At 43.9% G+C, this 10,000-nt stretch overlaps 1 pseudogene; it reads right to left on the bottom strand.

The window, feature by feature from the left end:
- Positions 1-81: 81 nt before the first annotated feature.
- LOC139541142 (large ribosomal subunit protein mL55-like) lies at positions 82-9,758 on the bottom strand (annotated as a pseudogene).
- Positions 9,759-10,000: the final 242 nt, after the last annotated feature.

Raw genomic sequence — 10,000 nt, 5'->3', positions numbered from 1 at the left:
TGTTTGTATATTTCAGTCATTTGTATTTGTTGTGTTCATAAAAAATAAATAAATAAACATATATGGTCACGAAATTATATATGTAACTAAGTGAATAAAAATATTTATTTTATTACCAATATGGGATAAAGATGTACATCTACAAATAATATTATATATACACACACAATCATTGCAGAACAGTAAAGTTAAATAGCTACAACAGGCTCTATCACGTCTTCCAAAACTTGCTGTAATCATCTGCTTTGAAATCGTCTTTGAATTCCACCGTCCTCTGCTTAACAGCTCCCTTCTTGGGATCCTGCTTCCGCATCCTGATTTTCCTTCCTTCCTCTGAGAGTGTACTGATGTCCACAGGCATCTGAAGGGATACAACACAAAATCATCAAAATCACTCTCACAATTTGTCTGATTAGCATTCAAATGTAGGATTCCTGAATAGTCAAAAGCGGCAAAAATGTAAACTCAGCAAAAAAAGAAACGTCCCTTTTTCAGGACCCTGTCTTTCAAAGATAATTCGTAAATATCTAAATAACTTCACAGATCTTCATTGTAAAGAGTTTAAACACTGTTTCCCATGCTTGTTCAATGAACCATAAACAATTAATGAACATGCACCTGTGGAACGGTCGTTAAGAAACTAATAGCTTACAGATGTTTAGGCAATTAAGGTCACAGTTCTGAAAACTTAGGACACTAAAGAGGCCTTTCTACTGACTCTGAAAAACCCCAAAAGAAAGATACCCAGGGTCCCTGCTCATCTGTGTAAACGTGCCTTAGGCATGTTGCAAGGAGGCATGAGGACTGCAGATGTGGCCAGGGCAATATATTGCAATGTCCGTACTGTGAGACGCCTAAGACAGCGCTACAGGGAGACAGGACGGACAGATGATCATCCTCGCAGTGGCATACCACGAGTAACAACACCTGCACAGGATCGGTACATCCGGACATCACACCTGCGGGACAGGTACAGGATGGCAACAACTGTCTGAGTTACACCAGGAACGCACAATCCCTCCATCAGTGCTCAAACTGTCCGCAATAGGCTGAGAGAGGCTGGACTGAGGGCTTGTAGGCCTGTTGTAAGGCAGGTCCTCACCAGACATCACCGGTAACAACGTCGCCTATGGGCACAAACACACCGTCGCTGGACCAGACAAGACTGGTAAAAAGTGCTCTTCACTGACGAGTCACGGTTTTGTCTAACCAGGGGTGATAGTCGGATTTGCATTTATCGTCGAAGGAATGAGCGTTACACCGAGGCCTGTACTCTGGAGCGGGTTTGATTCGGAGGTGGAGGGTCCATCATGGTCTGGGGCTGTGTGTCACAGCATCCTCGGACTGAGCTTGTTGTCATTGCAGGCAATCTCAACGCTGTGCGTGACAGGGAAGACATCCTCCTCCCTCATGTCGTACCCTTCCTGCAGGCTTATCCTGACATGACCCTCCACACTATGACAATGCCACTAGCCATAAAGCAGTTTATTTCTCTTTCATGCCATCCCTAGGAGGGGTGCGCCACTTGAGTGGGTTGAGTTACTGACGTGATCTTCCTGTCTGGGTTGGCGCCCCCCCTTCGTTTGTGCTGTGGTGGAGATCTTTGTGGGCTATACTCGGCCTTGTCTCAGGACTGTAAGTTGGTGGTTGAAGATATCCCTCTAGTGGTGCGGGGGCTGTGCTTTGGCAAAGTGGGTGGGGTTATATCCTTCCTGTTTGGCCCTGTCCGGGGGTATCATCGGATGGGGCCACAGTGTCTCCTGACCCCTCCTGTCTCAGCCTCCAGTATTTATGCTGCAGTAGTTTATGTGTCGGGGGGCTAGGGTCAGTTGGTTATATCTGGAGTACTTCTCCTGTGTGAATTTAAGTATGCTCTCTCTAATTCTCTCCTTCTCTCTTTCTTTCTCTCTCTCGGAGGACATGAGCCTTAGGACCATGCGTCAGGACTACCAGGCATGATGACTCCTTGCTGTCCCCAGTCCACCTGGCCTTGCTGCTGTTCCAGTTTCAACTGTTCTGCCTGCGGCTATGGAACCCTGACCTGTCCACCGGACGTGCTACCTGTCCCAGACCTGCTGTTTTCAACTCTCTAGAGACCGCAGGAGCAGTAGAGATACTCTTAATGATCGGCTATGAAAAGCCAACTGACATTTACTCCTGATTTATTATTTGACCATGCTGGTCATTTATGAACATTTGAACATCTTGGCCATGTTCTGTTATAAATCTCCACCCGGCACAGCCAGAAGAGGACTGGCCACCCCTCATAGCCTGGTTCCTCTCTAGGTTTCTTCCTAGGTTTTGGCCTTTCTAGGGAGTTTTTCCTAGCCACCGTGCTTCTACACCTGCATTGCTTGCTGTTTGGGGTTTTAGGCTGGGTTTCTGTACAGCACTTCGAGATAATAGCTGATGTACGAAGGGCTATATAAAAAATAAAATAATAATAATAATAATAAAATAAAGTTGACAGTGAGAGGACGTTTCTTTTTTTGCTGAGTTTATCAATCCAAAAAGGCATACTCTCAATTTGTCTCCAGTTCAAGGATGCTTACCATGAGTATCCTCTTGGGCTTCTTGTGCCTAATGTTAATTGTGGAACCGTCCGGTTCTATGAGCAACACAGGATACATTCTTTCATACTTCTGTCGACTGCATCGTACAATTGATGTCTTGTTGGAGTTGTGGTCGCTGTGTGTAAAGTTGATGCAGGAAACAAATGCCTCTGGGCAACCACCTCTTGTAGACATCTAAAAAGACAAAACATTGGCAATGTTCAAATGATTAAGATTTAGTAACTAATATAAAGGTGTAATGCAAATGTACTCAGAAACTAGCTAGCTAGTTCATCCCAAGCTGTCAGCCATACATGTTAGCTGGCTAGCTCTGATCCAGGGCGTTACGTGCAGCTTTAGCCTTCAATGCCTGCTCGTCGAACATCTCATTCCAAAATCATGGGCACTAATATGGAGTTGGTCCCCCCTTTGCGGCTATAACAGCCTCCACTCTCTGGGAAAGCTTTCCGCTAGATGTTGGAACATTGCTGCAAGACTTGCTTCCATTCAGCCACAAGAGCATTAATGAGGTCGGGCACTGATGTTGGGTGATTAGGCCTGGCTCGCAGTCAGCGTTCCAATTCATCCCAAAGGTGTTTGATGGGGTCAGGGTTCTCTGCAGGCCAGTCAAGTTCTTCCACACCGATCTCGACAAACTATTTCTGTATGGACCTAGCTTTATGCAGTGGCATTGTCATGCTGAAACAGGAAAGAGCCTTCCCCAAACTGTTGACACAAAGTTGGAAGCACAGAATTGTCTAGAATGTTATTGTATGCTGTAGAGTTAAGTTTTCACTTCACTGGAACTAAGAGGCCTAGGCCGAACCATGAAAAACAGCCCTAGACCATTATTCCTCCTCCACCAAACTTTACAGTTGGCACTATGCATTCGGGCAGGTAGCGTTCTCCTGGCATCCACCAAACCCAGATTCGTCCGTCGGACTGCCAGATGGTGAAGCATGTAGAAGCACTCCAGAGAGTGCATTTCCACTGCTCCAGAGTCCAATCTCGGTAAGCTTTACACTACACCAGCCGATGCTTGGTATTGCGCATGGTGATTTTAGAATTGTGTGCGGCTGCTGGGCTGTGGAAACTAATTTCATGAAACTCACGACGAACAGTTCTTGTGCTTACGTTGCTTCCAGAGGCAGTTTGGAACTGGGTAGTGAGTGTTGCAACCGAGGACAGAAGCACTTAGCGGACCCATTCTGCCAACTTGTGTGGCCTACCACTTCGCGGCTGAGCCATTGTTGCTCCTAGATGTTTCCACTTCACAATAACAGCACTTACAATTGACCAGGGCAGCTCTAGCAGGGCAGAAATTTGATGAACTGACTTGTTGGAAAGGTGGCATCCTATGACGGTGCAATGTGGAAAGTCACTGAGCTCTTCATTAAGGCCATTCTACTGGCAATATTCGGCTATGGAGATTGCAGGGCTGTCTGCTCGATTTTATACACCTGTCAGCAACGGATGTGACTGAAATAGCTGAATACACTAACTTGAAGGGGTGTCCACATAATTTTGTATATTTAGTTTACCTTCGTTTGTCTGTGATGGCCAATTTCTCTATGTGCGCAAGCCGTCGTTTCTCCGAAATACGAAATAAACCACTTTTGAGGACTTTGCTTATCGCCAGACTTGTTCTGGACAACGCATACAGAGAAAGTTTGTTACTAGTACCGTCTTTATGTCAGTGAATATATTTAAGCCAATCACAAAACAAAATCTGAAGAAAATATTCTATGGTGGGGTGAATAGAGTGGTGGTGAGGAGGAGCTCTGCGGACGCTTTGTGCCCAGAAGTTATTTAGCGATTCATTGTAGTCATTGCGCTCTATTGAGTTGCTATTTTCTCCAGTTCTCGTGTCAATTAATTCCTGTCATTCCTGAATTACTCATTATATCAATAAAGTCAGATTTAAATCAATAAATATCAAAAAAGGTTAAGGGAACAAGACTGTGTATATATCTGGCTGTGTTGGCAAAATCAATACATATCCCATTGAGCCAAGTGGGGAGAGGCTGCCCGTTGACTGTATAACTAGCAAATGTGATTTGAAATTGAGGGTGCAGTATTTATGAAGTTTGGCAATGAGGAAAAACTAGCATAGTTCATCTAGCCAGCTAGTTTAGCCAGGGAAAACTGGTGAAAACGTGCTTGGCCCATGCGCACTAGGCTAATTCAGGAGACAGATTGTAGTTTTTCTGCTCTGATATCAGGAGATGCCGGCGAAAAGTTTGATTAAAGCGGCAATCAGCATTTGAAACAATAACAAAGCATCCTCCCACCCATTTCAGTAAAATTCTGAGGGATAGGGCTCTCAAATTCATAGACAGAGCTATGGATCCAAGGATGGACAATCCATGGTATAAAAATTATAGTTTTAACCATGTTGAGGCTATATATTGTTTGTTTACATTTGCTTTGTTTGCAAACATTGGAGTGAAACAAGCTTATATTTTGGGTTCTGATGGGGTACAACAGTTGAACTAAGCTCATGAGACATTTATATTCTTCAAGAATTAATGGGTACATTTAATTAAATCAGTAGTCCTAAAATGGAGGAAGCAACTGCAGACTAAATCAAGTAAATCAGATGACTTATATTTAAGGAGATCAATCAGCACCCCATTGGTTCCTGCATGAACGTACTGGTACTGCTTGACCTACAGAAGGCCTTTGATACAGTTAACCACTGTCTCCTAATCTCCAAACTGGAGGCACTGGGGATAAGCAGTATCCCTCTAGGCTGGGTAAAGTCCTATTTATCAGGAAGGGAGCAAGTAGTAGAGGGTAATGGTTCACTGTCTCAGGCAAAACCAATTGTTGTGGCGTTCTGCAGGGGAGCATGCTTGGGCCTCTGCTGTTTTTATTGTATATTAACAATATGAAAGATGTATGTTCTTGCCATCTACAGTTCTGGTGTCTCACAAAAGTAAAACTATGTTGGAGAGCATACTTAGCACAGAGCTTACTAACATTAGCAAATGGCTTGGAGATAATAAGCTATCTCTGCACTTAGGGAAAACTGAAGCAATTATTTTTTAGATCCAGACCTAAATTGTGTAGGTCGTCTGAAATCAGAGTGGAGTTAGGGGGTGAGGTGCTGACTACTAAAACCTCTGTTAGCTACTTGGGATGTATCCGTGATGGAAGCTTGGGAGGTGTGAGAATGGCCAATAAGGTGCTAGGGAAGGTTATTGCCAGGACTAAGTTTTTGTCTAGAAAGTCCAAGCTGCTTGATAAGGACTCCATGAAAGTGCTAGCTACTGCCCTCATTCAATGCCATTTTGACTATGCTAGTACTTCCTGGTTTGGGGGATTATCTAAACTTATGAAGGGGAAGCTCCAGATAGCCCAGAATAAGCTGCTCAGGGTAGTATTGAAGGTGAGTCCACGTACTCACATAGGCAGGAGCTGCTTTCAGGAACTAAACTGGCTGCCTGTTGAGGCTAGGGTGTCCCACATTAGACTAGGTTCGGTTTACAGGAGTATTTATGGTCCTGCGCCCAGATATCTAAGTGATTACTTTCCCCGTGTTAGGGATGCACACAATCACAGCACCAGATTAGGTGTTGCTGATGTGTGCTTATACAGGTGCAGGAGTAATGCTGGGAAAGGTACTTTCTTGTATACTGGAGCCTCAGAATGGAATGAGTTGCCTCTGCCTATAAAAACAACATCCTCTCTGGACATCTTTAAAAATAAAGTAAAAATATGTTTGATGTCTTCTGTGCCCATATGAATAACCCCTATGATGTAACTGGAATGATGAGATAGATGTTCTTCTTCTATGTTTTTGTTTTATTATTTCACTGCCATACTGTGTTTGATCTTGTCTAGCCATCTTGTCTCAAGAGGATCACAATGGAAATAAGCCCCAGACTTTGTGTTATCCTCGATGATTGTATTCATGTGCATGTATGGCTTTTAAGTTTTATGTGTGCTTGTTTTTTTTTAAATGGTCGAATTAACAAACTAAACGCCTACCTTCGAGAATGACATTTGCATGCTTGTGTTACACCTTTGAATGTAGGTCAATAGGGAAATAAAAGTATTATCTGGTCACTGGTAGACAGTGTCTTTCGCTACCGCCTACCAAACACCTGCCCTCACCCTTGATAAAATACGTGAAAACAGTGCCCGACAGGCGGGAGGCTGGAACGACACTGTGTACTAGCTAAATAGGCTTCTAAAACCAACGACTTACTGTGCGCCACAGAGTTTTGATGAACAGTGGAGAAAAAATATCTGAGAAACACATGCTATTTATTGCTGAACAGCCGAAGTCACCGACGTGCATTGTGAACATTACTGCATTAGCATCGAAAAGCCCTCACGATATGCAACTTTTCAGGGAAGTCAGGAACCAATATACTCAGTCAGTTAGGAAAGCTATGGCTAGCTTTTTCAAACAGAGATTTGCATCCTGTAGCACTAATTCCCAAAAGTTTTGGGACACTAAAGTCCATGTAGAATAAGAGCACCTCCTCCCAGCTGCCCACTGCACTGAGGATAGGAAACATTGTCACCCCCGATAAATCTACAATAATCGATCATTTCAATAAGCATTTTTCTACAGTTGGCCTTGCTTTCCACCTGGTTACCCCTACCAACATCTCAGCACCCCCTGAAGCAACTTGCCCAAGCCCCCCCCCCCTTCACCCAAATCCAGACAGCTGATGTTCTATAAGTGCTGCAAAATCTGGATCCCTACAAATTAGCTGGGCTAGACAATCTGGATCCTCTCTTTCTAAAATGATCTGCCAAAATTGTTACTAGCCTATTCAACCTCTCTTTCGTATCGTCTGAGATCCCACAAAGATTGGAAAGCTGCCGCGGTCATCCCCCTCTTCACAGGTGGAGACACTCTAGATGCAAACTGTTATATCCATCCTGCCCTGCCACTATAAAATCTTCGAAAGCCAAGTTACCAAACAGATCACCGACCATTTGGAATCCCACCGTACCTTCTCCACTATGCAATCTGGTTTCCGAGCTGGTCATGGGTGCACCTCAGCCACACTCAAGGTCCTAAACGATACCATAACCGCCATTGATAAAAGACAATACTGTGCAGCTGTATTCATCAACCTGGCCAAGGCTTTCGACTCTGTCAATCACCGCATTCTTATCAGCAGACTCAATAACCTTGGCTTCTCAAATGACTGCCTTGCCTGGTTCACAACTACTTCTCAGATAGAGTTCAGTGTGTCAAATCGGAGGGCCTGTTGTCCGGGCTTTGGCAGTCTCTATGGGGGTGCCACGGGGTTCAATTCTCAGGCCGACTCTTTTCTCTGTATATATCAATGATGTCGCTCTTGCTGCTGGTGACTCTCTGATCCACCTCTATGCAGACGACACCATTCTGTATACATTTGGCCATTCTCTGGACACTTTGCTAACAAACCTCCAAACAAGCTTCAATGCCATAGAACACTCCTTCCGAGGCCTCCAACTGCTTTTAAATGCAAGTAAAACTAAGTGCATGCTCTTCAACCGATTGCTACCCGCATTCTCCCGCCTGACTAGCATCACTGCTCTAGACGGTTCTGACTTAGAATATGTGGACAACTACAAATACCCAGGTGTCTGGCTAGACTGTAAACTCTCCTTCCAGACTCACATTAAGCATCATCAATCCAAAATTAAATCTAGAATCGGCTTCCTATTTCGCAACAAAGCCTCCTTCACTCATGCTGCCAAACATACCCTGGTAAAACTGACTATCCTACCGATCCTTGACTTCAGCGTTGTCATTTACAAAATAGCCTCCAACACTACTCAGCAAATTGGATGCAGACTGTCACAGTGTCACCCACCACTGCGACCTGTATGCTCTCGTTGGCTGGTCCTCACTACATATTTTTTGCCAAACCCATTGGCTCCAGGTCATCTATAAGTCTATGCTAGGTAAAGCCCCGCCTTATCTCAGCTAACTGGTCACCATAGCAGCACCCACCTGTAGCACACACTCCAGCAGGTATATTTCACTGGTCACCACCAAAGCCAACACTTCCTTCCAGTTCTCTGCTGCCAATGACTGGAACGAATTGCAAAAATCTCTGAAGCTGGAGTCTTATACCTCCCTCTCTAACTTTAAGCATCAGCTGTCAGAGCAGCTTACCGATCACTGTACCTGTACACAGCCAATCTGTAAATAGAACACCCGACTACCTCATCCCCATATTGTTACTTATCCTCTTAAACCCCAGTATCTCTACTTGCACATCATCATCTGCACATCTACCACTCAAGTGTTAACGCTAAATTGTAATTATTTCACCTCGATGGCCTATTTATTGCCTTACCTTCCTACTCTTCTACATTTGCACACACTGTACATAGATTTTGATATTGTGTTATTGACTGTACGTTTGTTTATGTTTAACTCTGTTGTTTTGTCGCACTGCTTTGCTTTATTTTGGCCAGGTCGCTGTTGTAAATATGAACTTGTTCTCAATTGGCCTACCTGGTTAAATAAAGGTGATCTAAAAAAAATAGCTATCTTTGTCGCCCCGGCTCTTCTGTGGGGTGTTTAGGCGGGTGGCATCCAACTTTGTGGTGCATTATCGCCATCTACTGTACTGGAGCGCCACTGCCTCCTGCCTATATACTGGAGTCAAAAATGGACCAATGGAAGTATAAAGATGGGTTCCTGCAGATCCCGGAATGCCTACTCTGAGGAACGCCCTGAATTGCGGGATGCAGTTGCACCCGTCTCAAATCAGCTGTAACTGAAATAGTAAAACAAAGCTTAGAACGGTGTTTGAGTGAACACTGAATACAGAAAATTAATGGTGAAGTCGCTTCCGGACACGGTAGACTCTCATCGTCACCACTCTATGGAAATATGTAGGTCGTTGAAGAAGGCTCAAGCCGTACGTAACAACCAGGACCAGAGCTGCTAGTTAGCGAACGTGCGTCCCATTGAATGTCTTCGAAACCAACGCGTAGTTTATTTACCTGTTTAAAAGTCTCGTCGACGTCCATACTTTCAGTAGGGCCATGTCGGAGTTTAGCTTTTTTTTATTTTATCAACGGAACATACGAAAAACAATAGTTTTCTCGCTGTTAAGTTTTTAGAGACATGAAAGAGAGAACAGGAAGCGGAAAGTCATGCGCAGTTGTCCGCTAAATAAACGACGTCTGGGAACAATTACCAACTGAATGGTTACTACTTGTGATATCCTGTGTGTGAATACAGTCACTGGTTTGAATCAAATCAAATGTCAACCTTTCACAACAATGTAATATATTTGAATTTATTAAAGAATATGAATGATCAACTTCGTGCATAAATGTATACATTATAGCTATAATTTATTCCTAGTAATATTCTCTGTCTGTGTGTAGTTCAGTCCTCCTGGGATGTTTGTTGGCAGGGAACTACAGCCTGAAGAGCCGGCTGGTATTTAATTTAATTTAATTAACCTTTATTTAAC

Source organism: Salvelinus alpinus, chromosome 16, assembly GCF_045679555.1.
Source record: "Salvelinus alpinus chromosome 16, SLU_Salpinus.1, whole genome shotgun sequence".
NCBI classification, from domain to species: Eukaryota; Metazoa; Chordata; class Actinopteri; order Salmoniformes; family Salmonidae; genus Salvelinus; species Salvelinus alpinus.
This window is presented reverse-complemented; position numbering and strand designations above follow the sequence as displayed.